This window comes from Schistocerca serialis, chromosome 6, assembly GCF_023864345.2.
Source record: "Schistocerca serialis cubense isolate TAMUIC-IGC-003099 chromosome 6, iqSchSeri2.2, whole genome shotgun sequence".
Classification (NCBI taxonomy): domain Eukaryota; kingdom Metazoa; phylum Arthropoda; class Insecta; order Orthoptera; family Acrididae; genus Schistocerca; species Schistocerca serialis.
In genome coordinates this window covers 503,898,028-503,913,663 of record NC_064643.1, presented here as the reverse complement: position 1 = coordinate 503,913,663, position 15,636 = coordinate 503,898,028, and positions in this window count along the sequence as shown.

The following is a 15,636-nucleotide window of genomic DNA, read 5'->3' as shown; positions in this document are numbered from 1 at the left end:
CGTCCATTCAAATTTCGCGACAATATGAGGATGGAAATACGGTTTTCTTTAAACCTACGGTGTAACGGACGTGCGCATTAGTTACCTTTAAAATTGTACGTGATGAATTGTTGTTGCTCAAGAATGCCTTTAAGGTGACTAAGACCGCCATTATGAACACCTTACTAAGTTTTAACGATGTTTTGTAATAGGGCTACGAGAAGCTAGATGTTCCTTCAGTGATAATGCAGAACACTTGGTAGAAATGTAGCCAATGTACACGATTGCTGGCAGCGGTGGACAAGACAACGTACGGTGGCTTTTTTTTTGGTCATCAGTCTAGTGACTGGTTTAATGCGGCCCGCCACGAATTCCTTTCCTGTGCTAACCTCTTCATCTCAGAGTAGCACTTGCAACCTACGTCCTCAATTATTTGCTTGACGTATTCCAATCTCTGTCTTCCTCTACAGTTTTTGCCCTCTACAGCTCCCTCTAGTACCATGGAAGTCATTCCCTCATGTCTCAGCAGATGTCCTATCATCCTGTCCCTTCTCCTTATCAGTGTTTTCCACATATTCCTTTCCTCTCCGATTCAGCGTAGAACGTCCTCATTCATTACCTTATCAGTCCACCTAATTTTCAACATTCGTCTATAGCACCACATCTCAAATGCTTCGATTCTCTTTTGTTCCGGTTTTCCCACAGTCCATGTTCACTACCATACAATGCTGTACTCCAGACGTACATCCTCAGTAATTTCTTCCTCAAATTGAGGCCGGTATTTGATATTAGTAGACTTCTCTTGGCCAGAAATGCCTTTTTTACCATAGCGAGTCTGCTTTTGATGTCCTCCTTGCTCCGTCCGTCATTGGTTATTTTACTGCCTAGGTAGCAGGATTCCAGCAATCCTGATGTTAAGTTTCTCGCTGTTCTCATTTCTACTACTTCTCATTACCTTCGTCTTTCTCCGATTTACTCTCAAACCATACTGTGTACTCATTAGACTGTTCATTCCGTTCAGCAGATCATTTAACTCTTCTTCACTTTCATTCAGGATAGCAATGTCATCAGCGAATCGTATCATTGATATCCTTTCATCTTGTATTTTTATTCCATTCCTGAACCTTTCTTTTATTTCCATCATTGCTTCCTCGATGTACAGATTGAAGAGTAGGGGCGAAAGGCTACAGCCTTGTCTTACACCCTTCTTAATACGAGCACTTCGTTCTTGATCGTCCACTCTTATTATTCCCTCTTGGTTGTTGTACATATTGTATATGACCCGTCTCTCCCTATAGCTTACCCCTACTTTTTTCAGAATCTCGAACAGCTTGCACCATTTTATATTGTCGAACCCTTTTTTCAGGGTGATAAAACCTATGAAAATGTCCTGGTTTTTCTTTAGCCTTGCTTCCATTATTAGCTGTAACGTCAGAATTGCCTCTCTCGTCCCTTTACTTTTCCTAAAGCCAAACTGATCGTCACCTAGCGCATTCTCAATTTTCCTTTCCATTCTTCTGTATATTATTCTTGTAAGCAGCTTCGATGCATGAGCTGTTAAGCTGATTGTGCGATAATTCTCGCACATGTCAGCTCTTGCCGTCTTCGGAATTGTGTGGATGATGCTTTTCCGAAAGTCAGATGGTATGTCGCAAGACTCATATATTCTACACACCAACGCGAATAGTCGTTTTGTTCCCACTTCCCCCAATGATTTTAGAAATTCTGATGGAATGTTATCTATCCCTTCTGCCTCATTTGACCGTAAGTCCTCCAAAGCTCTTTTAAATTCCGATTCTAATACTGGATCCCCTATCTCTTTTAAATCGACTCCTGTTTCTTCTTCTATCACATCAGACAAATCTTCACCCTCATAGAGGCTTTCAATGTATTCTTTCCACCTATCTGCTCTCTCCTCTGCATTTAACAGTGGAATTCCCGTTGCACTCTTAATGTTACCACCGTTGCTTTTAATGTCACCAAAGGTTGTTTTGACTTTCCTGTATGCTGAGTCTGTCCTTCCGACAATCATATCTTTTTCGATGTCTTCACATTTTTCCTGCAGCCATTTCGTCTTAGCTTCCCTGCACTTCCTATTTATTTCATTCCTCAGCGACTTGTATTTCTGTATTCCTGATTTTCCCGGAACATGTTTGTACTTCCTCCTTTCATCAATCAACTGAAGTATTTCTTCTGTTACCCATGGTTTCTTCGCAGCTACCTTCTTCGTACCTATGTTTTCCTTCCCAACTTCTGTGATGGCCCTTTTTAGAGATGTCCATTCCTCTTCAACTGTACTGCCTACTGCGCTATTCCTTATTGCTGTATCTATAGCGTTAAAGAACTTCAAACTTATCTCGTCATTCCTTAGTACTTCCATATCCCACTTCTTTGCGTATTGATTCTTCCTGACTAATGTCTTGAACCTCAGCCTACTCTTCATCACTACTATATTGTGATCTGAGTCTATATCTGATCCTGGGTACGCCTTACAATCCAGTATCTGATTTCGGAATCTCTGTCTGACCATGATGTGATCTAGTTGAAATCTTCCCGTATCTCCCGGCCTTTTCCAAGTATACCTCCTCCTCTTGTGATTCTTGAACAGGGTATTCGCTATTACTAGCTGAAACTTGTTACAGAACTCAATTAGTCTTTCTCCTCTTTCATTCCTTGTCCCAAGCCCATATTCTCCTGTAACCTTTTCTTCTACTCCTTCCCCTACAACTGCATTCCAGTCGCCCATGACTATTACATTTTCGTCCCCCTTTACATACTGCATTACCCTTTCAATATCCTCATACACTTTCTCTATCTGTTCATCTTCAGCTTGCGACGTCGGCATGTATACCTGAACTATCGTTGTCGGTGTTGGTCTGCTGCCGATTCTGATTAGAACAACCCGGTTATTGAACTGTTCACACTAACACACCCTCTGCCCTACCTTCCTATTCATAACGAATCCTACACCTGTTATACCATTTTCTGCTGCTGTTGATATTACCCGATACTCATCTGACCAGAAATCCTTGTCTTCCTTCCACTTCACTTCACTGACCCCTACTATATCTAGATTGAGCCTTTGCATTTCCCTTTTCAGATTTTCTAGTTTCCCTACCACGTTCAAGCTTCTGACATTCCACGCCACGACTCGTAGAACGTTATTCTTTCGTTGATTATTCAATATTTTTCTCATGGTAACCTCCCCCTTGGCAGTCACCTCCCGGACAACCGAATGGGGGACTATTCCGGAATCTTTTGCCAATGGAGAGGTCATCATGACACTTCTTCAATTACAGGCCACATGTCCTGTGGATACACGTTACGTGTCTTTAATGCAGTGGTTTCCATTGCCTTCTGCATCCTCATGTCGTTGATCATTGCTGATTCTTCCGCCTTTAGGGGCAATTTCCCACCCCTAGGACAAGAGAGTGCCCTGAACCTCTATCCGCTCCTCCGCCCTATTTGACAAGGCCGTTGGCAGAATGCGGCTGACTTCTTATGACGGAAGTCTTCGGCCGGCAATGCTGTATTTATCAAAATGTAGGCAGTGGCGGGGATCGAACCTGGGACCGAAGACGCTACCCCTAGACCACGGGGTGGCTTACGGAGTACATATGTAGATGTAGATATACGTCTGTGCTGTGACGTCACATACTAAACGAAGGAAATAATCTGCACTTTGGTAATATAACATTGAGGATTTTGGTGAAAGGTACATCAACTGTGACGCCATCGATGAGTCATGAAATTCCCCCATCCCTCCCATTTTGAGTTAGGCCAGTTGGCCTATGCATAAAATGATAGGAAGATCAAATCAAGGTGGAAAATTATTAGGGGCGTTCAAAAAGAAACGAGCGGGAAGCATAATTACAGAAATCAGTACCTCTATGTTAGAAGTATTGACCCTGGCTGTTGAGACACTTGTCCTACTGTGACTCAAGGAGGTGAATGGCTATCTCATAAAATTCCCGGGTCTACGAAGTCAACCAGCACCACACGTAAAGTTGGATGTCGTCGTCCGAGGTGAATCGTTTGCCCCTCAGAGCCTTTTAACGAGACCAAAAATGGCGTAATCACAGGGAGAGAGGTCCTGACTCTATGGATGGTGGCCGAGAACCTCCCATTTGAATATCTGCAGGAGTGCCGCGACTGTGTTGGCCGAATGAGGCTTTGCATCGTCGTGGAGCGGAATGACCCCACGGGTGAGATTGCCTGGTCGTTTTGATTTGATCGCTTGGCGAAGAGTGGTCAAGGTTTACGTGTAACGCTGGGCATTCACTGTTGTCCGGTGCTTCAGGAAGTGAATCAGAAGGGGGAGGTCATCTTGGTCAAAGAAGAGCATCAGCATAACCTTTCTGATTCACTTCGGACGACGACGCCCAGCTGTACGTGCCGAGCTGGTCAACGTCCCAGCCCCGAGAATTTTATGAAACAGCCATTCACCGCCTTGTGTCACAGTAGGACAAGTGTCTCATTAGCCAAGGTCAATACTTCTAACATTCAGGTACTGGTTTCTGTAATTATGCCTCCGGCTCGTTTCTTTTTGAACTCCCCTTATGAAAAAGTAGCCCAGTTGCTTTAATAGGCTTTACCCCTACTTCTATGACGTCACTGTGGAAGTGAGGCTGTGTTCTAAGTATAAATTGTCGGCAAGTTTGAAACATCCCCTTAGAAAAATTAATGAGTTACTGTGCTGGTGAGCCCTTTACTTTATTCGATTTTCAAATAGCTGGGCAAAAGTGAATGTACTCAGAAATTTCTCGCTTTACTTATTCTGATCATCACTAAACTGACACACAATATTTTTAGCGCAACGCAATCTGACTTTCAATAATCCCTACAAAAGAATGGCCCAGACTATCAATAACCTATAGCTTTCATGAATCACTGACCTCACAAAAATCTTCGTTACTCTAACTACTGCAATACAGCGAGCGCCAATACTGCCAGCTAAATGAAAGATTCTAACTACTGAAGGCACTAACTACTGATAGGCATAGTTAGCAAATGAAAGATTTTGATAGAGAACAAACAATGTATTTACCTTAATAGTGTTTAAAAGTCATCATATATATATCAGTTCATGATATCCATCATTACAAATTTACTCTTTCTGATAGACACACGTCCAGATCGTCCGCTCTCAAAACTCCGCCATCTCTCTTCCCACATCCACCACTGCTGGCGGCTCACCTCCAACTGCGCAACGCTACGCGCTGTTCACATCCAACTGCCCAACACCACAATAGCGAATATTCCAACAATGCCAACCAGCCAGAGACTGTACACGGCACAGCCAGTAATTTTCATACAGAGCGCTACGAGACGTTACCAACATAAAAACCTAAACAGCCTACTTACAAATTCAATTATCCAAGAAGGCATATTCTCAAGGTGGAGTTCACGATAGCTGACAGTGTGGTGTCAGCATCCTAGATCTGGAGCACTGGTACTACCTCTGTGACTCCAGAATCTAATTCTGGAATACTGCCAGTATGTGGTCAAATTATTGCCTGCAAAAAATGATGTTTTCTCCCCCTGCAGGTTCAGGCCTGTCTGTTAGGCAAAACGTGCCAATCTGCTGACGTATGTACCTGTTACCCCAAGCAATTATTTACTCAGACAAGTATGGACCTGCAGCTGTGATTGTTAGATTAATTGTTCTACTTGCACAATCAAGACAGGCACCGGATTACCGCCTGACCTTACCTACCACCTGTCCCAAGTTAAAGGTCGTGGTGTACAAAGTGTAAACAATTCTCCATCCACCCCACTGATATTATACTTTAAATAATCAAATTTGGAGTTGCCTTGCCTTAAGTTTCACTTCACTCAACGTTCCGCTACAGCCTCACAGTCTGGGACGTGAACAGCCGGAAGTTGCACCATTGTCACCAGGCCGCATTCGCACTGACCTGTGCAGGGCCAGACTGGAACATTAGCACTGAGTCCCACCCGCCCTGGTGTCATGTCACAGCCCATTGATGTAAGCTCACTGCACAGGCACGCCATACACATAATGCCTTTTCAACTGCCTAGTGTGAAGTGGAGGACAGAAGCTCTGTTTTCCGTCGATCGTACGCTCTTTGTGACAGTACTACGGCCACGACACATTTGGCCCGATGTAAAATGTAGGATAAATTTGAAAATGACAGAAACACACATATGCTTTAACACATACTGAAAACAGGTGGGAGAAATTCAAAATTCACCTAGATTTAAAATGACCTGTAACTTGCACATAAATGCATTCTACAGAGATTCGAAAAATTGAGTGATACGCGTTTGTCCTGAGGTAAAAAATTGAGCAACGTCTCCGAGGAAAAAATAAAATAAAATTCATCACTGAAATTTGAGCGGATTATTCCACAGACATTAACACAGCCAACCGCCACCAACCACCACAGAGCTGTCAATCACGTGAAATTATATGTACCAGGTATTCAGCGACACACTTATGAAGCAGTCTGAAAGATTTTTTTTTAGACGCAGTGATATCAGTGGGGTGGAAGGAGATATTGTTTAAGATTGAGACAGCTTGACTTTTAACTTGAGGCCGTTTGTAGGTAACGTCAGGAGTAACACAGTGCCCGTCTTGATTGTGTATTTAGAAAAAAGTGACTGGTCTGAGTAAATAATAGCTTTGAGAAACTTGTGAGAGGTCAGTAGACTGACAAGCTTTGTCTAACGGACTGGGCTCAACTTGCAAGGGGAACAAACATCCTTTCTTTCAGATAATAATTCGACGGTGTAATGACAATATTCTAGCTCTTGGATTCTGACATCATAGAGGCAGTGGCAACATTCCAGGTCAGATACTGTGGATTCCAGCATGAGAATATACCATCTGGGATATTTCAATTTACGTCAGTTTATACTTACAAAACCCTACTTTCACAGTGACTAAAAACACTGGGCTATTTTCTGAATTTCCCACCTATTTTTGAATATTCAGCTATTTTTTTTAATTTCTCGGCAAAATTCGAATTCCTCACTATTTTATTCATAGGGTCAGTGACCCTTGTCAAAAGGGGGAGGGGTGAGGATATCGAATGACTCATCGATTACGTTATCAGTGAAGTCATCGATGCCGTCCTAGGTGATCTACTCTACGCCAGAACCTCAGTTGTTATACACTCTCGGTTTGGTAAACGTGAATGAAATTTCCTTCTTCTGGCATACTGGTGACAGAAATGAACGTTTATTCGGCCCTAAAGCTTTTTATTACAATGCATTCCATATTTTACCAGATTATAAGAGATTTAATATCGCAGTCAGCCCCAAAGACGGAATTAATTTGTTATTAGTCTCCTTTCCTTATCTAAATCCCTATAGAAAGAAATAAACAACATGTATTTATGTAGTGCACTGCGTGGCGGATGTTTATGAATACTTACACCCTTTCTGTTTCACTCATGTATGGTACACGGGATGAAAGATTGTCGCTGCACTGTTTATATGCCGCCACACTGGTATTTTTTTTTTTTTTTTTTGTAGAGTCTCCGTGTCGAATCTATTTATAATTTGTTTACAGGCATACTGAAAAACGTCAGCGAATCGCACCATTTTTCTTTAGATATTTTCCATCTCTTACTGCTGTAAAAACCGGCAGGGATTTTACACAGACAAAAAATACTCAGGAAAAGCGAAACAAGAGTTATTCAGGCGAACTCCTACATATGTGAATCGACATTACTAAGGATTCTTCCGATAAGTCTCTGCCTGACATTCGTTTTCCCCATGGCTAGACCCGCGTGATAGTTCCATCTTAAATCGGTCCGGGTGTGTAGTTCACCTGGAGATTCTTGACGGATAACGACTTATTCCACTGACTGGTAATCGACAGTGTAGTCAAACTACTCCGATCTTTTCTGAAGCAGCAGTTCACGTTTCCACGAATAACTGATGTAATTTAGATTAAATTATCTCTGTACTTCTGTATCACTATCTATCTCCCTTTCTATCTTCTAGTCGTAATACCAGTCGCCAAGTTATTGTTTGCGATTTTCCTGGGTTATAATTACAATTATTTTCTCCTACGAAGTAATATTTTGTAAATTATCAAGTGTTTTATGCTTTGCCTGCGCTTGAAATAGAACTTCCTAACAGATTAGAATAGTAAAGGTCTCAAATGGTGACAGCTGTAAACCCAGTACGTTGTAGACGCAGCTTCGCTTTACTACAGAAAAACTAAAAACTAGGCTATGTAGAGTTTCCGGTCAGTTCCACATGTGTGGGACATGTATACATCTAGCAACTAGACATAACATGGAAATTTTATAAGCCTACCATGCTTAAAGAAATAATTCTTCAAAATATATTAACTAATGACTATCATTTTCTACTTTTATCATAGCATTCATGGTTTAACATCTCATCCTCATTGGTGAAATCGTCACTATTAACATGCGAGAAATTAACGATTTGTACTGAGGATGTAGGTACGTCAACATATCCTTGCAAAGACCACATTTTTTCAGGTCGTCAATTTCATGACTTGATTCGGTTTCGTCAAGATTTCTTCCTGTACCAATCTCTTCGCCTCGGGTAATACCCAATACACTTAATTATTTGTTGGGTGTATTTCTGTCTCTATCTTACCATAAAATTTTTGCCCTCTACTACTTGATATAGTATCACGGAGGTTATTCGCAGACTTAGCTAACTTATCATTTTTTCTACTCTACTTACTATTTTCCACACATACCTTTCCTCGCCGAGTCTGCAGAGAACTTCCATATTCCTTATCCCATCAATCCACTTGATTTTCACCATCCTTTTACTATAAAAAATGTCAGATACTTCATTTTTTCTCTTTCTAAATTTTCTCTCACTCTGTTATTTACTTCTATGCAATGTTAGTTTCACCCGACATCCTGTAATTCTTTCTCCCATTTAGAAAGAATAATAACACCATTAGAAAATCTTATTACTGATATCATTTCTCCTCGGATTTTAATCTAATTTATGACATTTATGAATCTTTATTTTCCTTTTTTTTATTGCTTATTCGGCACATTGATTGAACAGTAGAGAAGAAGGACTACATCTCTGCCTTACACCATTTTTACTACAACCACCTCTCTCTTGATCAAGAGTTCTTATTGTTCCCAAGTAAGTCTCGTTTATATTACCTGTCTTCCTTATAGCGATTACGTATGCACTGCGATCATGAATCCTTCCAGGAGTACACACATGGATCCTATCTGGTTTCGGTGAACGGCACGAGAGAAATCACACACGCGGTCCAATACACTTCCAAGGCTAAGTACGGCACGGCTTTAAAGATTGGCGTTCTGCCTACTATGGGCACCAAGGTTGCTTAGTTCTGTAATTCCTGTCGGCACTGATATTATTACATCGGCGTTGCAACTCTCACTCGACAGAGATAGGCAATTAATCATCGACCCTGTAAGAGATCCTAATCGGTTCTGAAAAGCAGTATCGCAGAAAAGCCAATGGCACGCAGAGTCTGAAAGCTGCACAGAGAACTTATTTCCGTGCTGTACGAACGGAAAGTATGAATTATTCTGAAATAGGTGTGGAGTATATCTCTGCTGAATCTCAGTCTACCTCTGCAACGCTTTATTTTGTTGTAATGAAAATTTCTATTCAGTAGTAGAGTTAACAGGCCATCTAAATTATGTCGGCAAGGCTTAAGAATAATTCTTGAATGAGTATCAAACAATCGAAGGCTTTTATTTAGTGTTCTATTATCAAAATTAGTGTAAAGGTGAAAGATATATTGGGTGATATAGTATCACGGAGGTTATTCGCAGACTTAGCTAACTTATCATTTTTTTCTAATATCAGCAGAGGGGTGACAGCAACGGAGGCAGTCAGAAGTATTTAAGCCGTATGTGGGGCCTGTTATTGGAGAGAACGGCGAGAATAAGGTTTCCTCGGTTTCAGGAGGATCGTTCTGACGTTTGTGACTCTCCATGTTCGGATTTGATGAAGATTGTTTAAACCCATTACTCCACTATGATCCACGTCAGTGTATTCGAGAACTGTCCAGTGTGGTCAAATATGATCATTCCATCATCGTGCGACATTTGCGGCGCTGGGGAAGGTTAAAAAATCAGGTGTATGGGTAACCCATGCTCTAAGCCAAAATCACAAAAATCAGCGAGTGGCCATAAGTGCATCTCAGCCTGCTCCTCATTAGTTGGCTCGTGAGTATTACCAACTATTCATATCCTGTATCGTTACTGGTGACGATAAACGGTGTTTTTATGCTAATAAACCAGCAAAAGCCCTTACAAAGACCTGCGTGCATCCACAAAAGATAATGTTACACATCTGGAGAACAGCAAAGGTGTGGCGTACTACCAATTGATTCCCCGTACTGTAACCATCACTGCTGACATTTATTGGCAACAAGTGAGACGCCTGGCAGACGAAGTCCATGCACAGCGACCAGGAAGACTACGCTGAGTGATGCTACTCCACGATAACGCTCGCCTTCATTCTGCTACGTTGACAAAAAAACACTATATAAGATGGTTCAAGTGGCTCTGAGCACTATGGGACTTCGGGACTTCGGGAGGATGACGGTTCAATCCCGCGTCCGGCCATCCTGATTTAGGTTTTCCGTGATTTCCCTAAATCACTCCAGGCAAATGCCGGGATGGTTCCTCTGAAAGGGCACGGCCGACTTCCTTCCCCATCCTTCCCTAATTCGATGAGACCGATGACCACGCTGTATGGTCTCCTTCCCCAAACAACGAACCAACCAACTTAACTGCTGAGGTCATCAGTCCCCTAGAACTTAGAACTAATTAAACCTAACTAACCTAAGGACATCACACACATCCATGCGCGAGGCAGGATTCGAACCAGCGACGTAGCGGCCGCGCGGTTTCAGGCTGTAGCACCTAGAACCGCTCGGCCACTCCGGCCGGCCACTATATAAGAGTTGGGTTGGGAAGTTATTCCGCACCCATCTCATTCACCCCATCTTGCGCCCTCAAATTTTCATCTTTACCGCTCTCTATCGAACAACCCTCAAGAAACTTTCTTTCTGGATGAAAATGCGCTCCGAACATGGCTCGACAAGTTCTCTGCTTCAAAACCACGTGATTTCTACAGTCACAGAATCGAAAACTACCCTTGCGTTGACAGACTGTTGTAAATAGTGATTACTGAAGTATCTATTATGTGTATCTGTTGTGTTTATTAAACTTATGGCAAAATGCTACGAATTTATACACCAACCAAATAGTGTATACATCTGGAAACATTTACGTAGTGTTTACATTTTATGTTGATGTTTACACTACATAGTTCAGAGGCATGGACAGTAGGGGAAACGGAAATAAAACAGCTGCTTGAGGCATGGTATCTGAGAAAAATCCAGAAGATGTAAGGGACAGACAGAACTACGAAACAGTCTCCGGTAAGATGGAAGAGAGAAGATCGTTGTCGAGAGATTAAAGGATTTCATACCCGTGTAGACAATGCTCCGCTCCAGCCAGAATCATAGAAAGAAAAATTTAAGGAGAGAAGGAAGACGATAATCCTCCAAGACTTCAGTACACCAAGCAGATAACACAGAATCTGGAAGTAAAAACGTAATCTGAAGGGAATGCAATTGCGGAAGATAGGGAGAAACGGACGAAAACGCTGCCGACCAATTTATGTACTGAGAACCAAAGAAGAACATAAGACCTTAAGGTATGATGTAATCACTGTGCTGGAATGTGGCCTCGCACAGGAAATGTACAAGTTTTGTGGCGAGAAATTGGTCTCTAAAAACGGATATTGGAATGACAAATATCACGGAAGTGACCGATTCCGTGAGAGACATTAAACCTTGAATCTCAGGGCCACATCACCCACAGTGCGCGCCTGTGTGGCGATATGGCAATTAAAGCGACTGGAGTACGTACAGAAATCATGATCGGCCACACGAAGGTCGAAGATTATTTATAATGCTACAAAATGGATACCACAACGTTCGTGCAGTTTGTAATTAAATCCCCTGGAACGTTAAATGTTTCCACGTATTTTTATTTTGAAGCTTCCAATATTTATAAGGAAAAGAAGTGTAATGGAGGGTTGTCGAATTAGTTGTGAACGGCGAATGAGATTCGGGAATAAGGCGCTAAAATTGATAGACGGGCATTGTTATTTGGCCAGAAAATAACTCATCTTGGCAGATATGAAGAGGATATAAAATACAGACCGGCAATAGTAATAAACATTTTCTGTAAAAGAGAGGTAGCTTAATACGAATATAAATTTAGGTGTTAAGAAGTCATTTCTGAACGTATTTGACTGGAGCGTACATGAGCTAACTTATAGGGAAATGTAGACGTCAACAGCTTTAGACTGCAACGCACTCACAGAAGAAAAGTCGCAACTCCAAAACATAATTAATGTACAGTAACGAAATTTCAGGAATACATTTGTCTAGATAACTTGTTTAAGTGGTTAACGTTGCAAAATCACAGGTTACTGTAAACGCGAGATGTGGCGTTGCAAATGTGAAACGCTTAATGCTGGTACATTGATAAACGGTGTAACCGCCAGAATGATGAATGCAGGCATGGAAATGTGCATGCATTGTGTTGTACGTGGACAGGATGTCAGTTTGTGGGGTGGAGTTTCGTGCCTGTTGCACTTGGTCGGTCAATAAATGGTTCAAATGACTCTAAGCACTATGGGACGTAACACCTGAGGTCATCAGTCCGCTAGACTTAGAACTACTTAAACCTAACTAACCTAAGGACGTCACATACCTCCATTCCCTAGGCAGGATTCGAACCTGCAACCGTAGCAGCAGCGCGGTTCGGACTGAAGCGCCTAGAAACACTCGGGCACAGTGGCCGGACTGTCGGTCAATACAGGGACGATTAATGCAGTTTGCGGATGACGCTGGAGTTGTCGTCTGATAATGTCCCATATGTGCTCACTTGGAGACAGATCTGGTGATTAAGCATTCTAGGGCAACGTGTCGATACTCTATGGAGCATGCTGGGTTACAACAGCGCTATGTGGACGAGTGTTATTCTGTTGGAAAACATCACCTTGAATGCTGCTCGTGAATGCCAGCACAGTAGGTTGAATCACCAGATTTGCTATCAGGGCGCACTGGGTAACCACGAGAGTGATCCTGCTGTCATACGAAATCGCATCAAGACCATAGCTCCAGATGTAGGTCCAGTGTGTCTAGCACGCAGGCAACTTGGTTGTAGGCCCTTGACTGACCTCCTTCTAGCCACCACACGGCCATTACTGACATCGAGGCATAATCAGCTTTCACCAGAAAACACAAGAAACCTTCATCCTATCCTCCGATGAGCTCCCGCTTGACTCCGCTGAAGTCGCAGATGGTGGTGATTTGGGGTAAGTAGAATGCACTCTACAGGGCTTCTGGCTTGGTGCTGTCGTTGAAGTAACCGGTTTGTAACAGCTCATTGTGTCACTGTAGTGCCAACTGCTGCTCAAATTGCTGGCGCAGATGCAATACGATGCACCAGAGCCATACACCAAACCGATGGTCATCCCTCTCGGAAGTGCCACGAGACCGTCCGGAGCCCGGTCTTCCTTTGACCGCACATTCTCGTGCACCGCTGACAGCAATAACGTACGGTGGCTACATTCCTGCCAAGTCTTTCTCGAACGTCGCAGAAGAAACATCCAGCTTCTCATACCCCTATTACATGACCTCGTTCAAACTCAGTCAGGTGTTGATAAAATGACGTCTTTGTCGCATCAAAGGCACTCTTGATGAACATCATCTCACCACGTCCAGTGTGATACACAACTAACACTCACGACAGGTTCAGCATGTATTTAAAGAAAAATTGATTTGCATCCTGATAGTGGCGCTAATAGCGCCATTCTTATGCCACTGGCGCGAAATTTGAATAGACACTCTCTTTCGGATATGGAAATACGCCTACCAGATTTCCTTTATGTCACACAACGTCTTCTAGATGCTGCGATTTTTTTCCACCAGTGTATGTGAAAAGCTTTAGAAATGTTATAGAAGAATCCTCTTGGTTAAATGGGTTGATCAGATAACTGAATCTAATCAGTGAGAAAAGGGTTTTATGCCACAACTTGACAACAAGAAATGGTCGATTGGCAAAACAAGTTGTTGTGGATTGGCAAGACAGACAACCCACTATGACAGGAAGCCGAAAGGCACGCGTTTTAGCTCACGCAGGCTGGCGTGAGGTCTGGAACAGTTAAAAGAATGTAGACTAGCAAAAAATTTACGTAGCTGCTGGAATACTTAACTTTAATCCATAAATGGTGAACATCGCTCTTGACGGTACATGTTTTACAGCATCAATAGTAACTGCTAATGGCGCCTTGCTAGGTCGTGGCAAATGATGTAGCTGAAGGCTATGCTAACTATCGTCTCGGCAAATGAGAGCGTATTTTGTCAGTGAACCATCGCTAGCAAAGTCGGCTGTACAACTGGGGTGAGTGCTAGGAAGTCTCTCTAGACATGCCGTGTGGCGGCACTCGGTCTGCAATCACTGATAGTGGCGACACGCGGGTCCGACGTATACTACCGGAACGCGGCCGATTTAAAGGCTACCACCTAGCAAGTGTGGTGTCTGGCGGTGACACCACACAAGTCATGGTGTAAGAGGGAACAGTTAATCTGATAATGGAAGGAAGTGTGGGAGGAGTGCAGTGTTAAATCCTGCAGAGTCAGGCAAAGACTTTAATACAGGAAGTACGTTCAAATGTTTGTGGAATGCAGTAGTGATGCAGACGTGAAGTGACTTGTACACGATTGACTGTCATGGAGAATTGCCTCAAAACAGTCGTTGTAGATTACAATAATAGTTATATTTTATTTGGTAAGACATGCGTAACAATCTTATACGACTTTGGAGCATGTCGTTGCAAATGAGTACATAAAATTGCGTACAATGACTCATAATATAAGGGGCAATAAAAAAGTATCCCGTTGAGTGTTTATGCAACCTAGCGTGATTCCGCTATGGATATATAAACACCGAAATGTAGGCAGGGGTTAGTATGGTCTTCGAATGGTAACTTCTTGTTCGCCCCTTATAAGAGGCATACCAGTCTACGGAAGATCACTATAATAAAAGATCTATTTCCTTTCAAAGAATTACAACACTGCATTCCTATCGATGATGTTCGGTTAAATACAGTAGTTTGTGTAGGTCAGAGAAAAGAACTGGTGCCAGCCGGTGTGGCCATGCGGTTCTAGGCGCTTCAGTCTGGAACCGCGTGACCGCTACGGTCGCAGGTTCGAATCCTGCCTCGGGCATGGATGTTTGTGATGTCCTTAGGTTAGTAAGGTTTAAGTAGTTCTAAGTTGTAGGGGACTAATGACCTCAGATGTTGAGTCCCATAGTGCTCAGAGCCATTTGAACCATTTTTTGAAAGAACTGGAGCCACTGGAGCCACCGTTTGGTCTCCTCCTCGAGCAGTGGTTTCCATAGAATAGTTGAACCCTTCTGCCTCTTCCTGTTGTCTGTTCTTCAATCCACTACAAGAATTCGTATAGTAACGTGTTTCCTGTGTTCTGATTAGGAAAAACGGTGAGCTTGAATGCGACGTCATGCGGTGAAGACGTCAGCAACTTTTCGGAACACGTGCGTCACTTCGACAAGATCCTTTCCTGTGCTGACGAAACAGATCCAGGACGCGGCCATT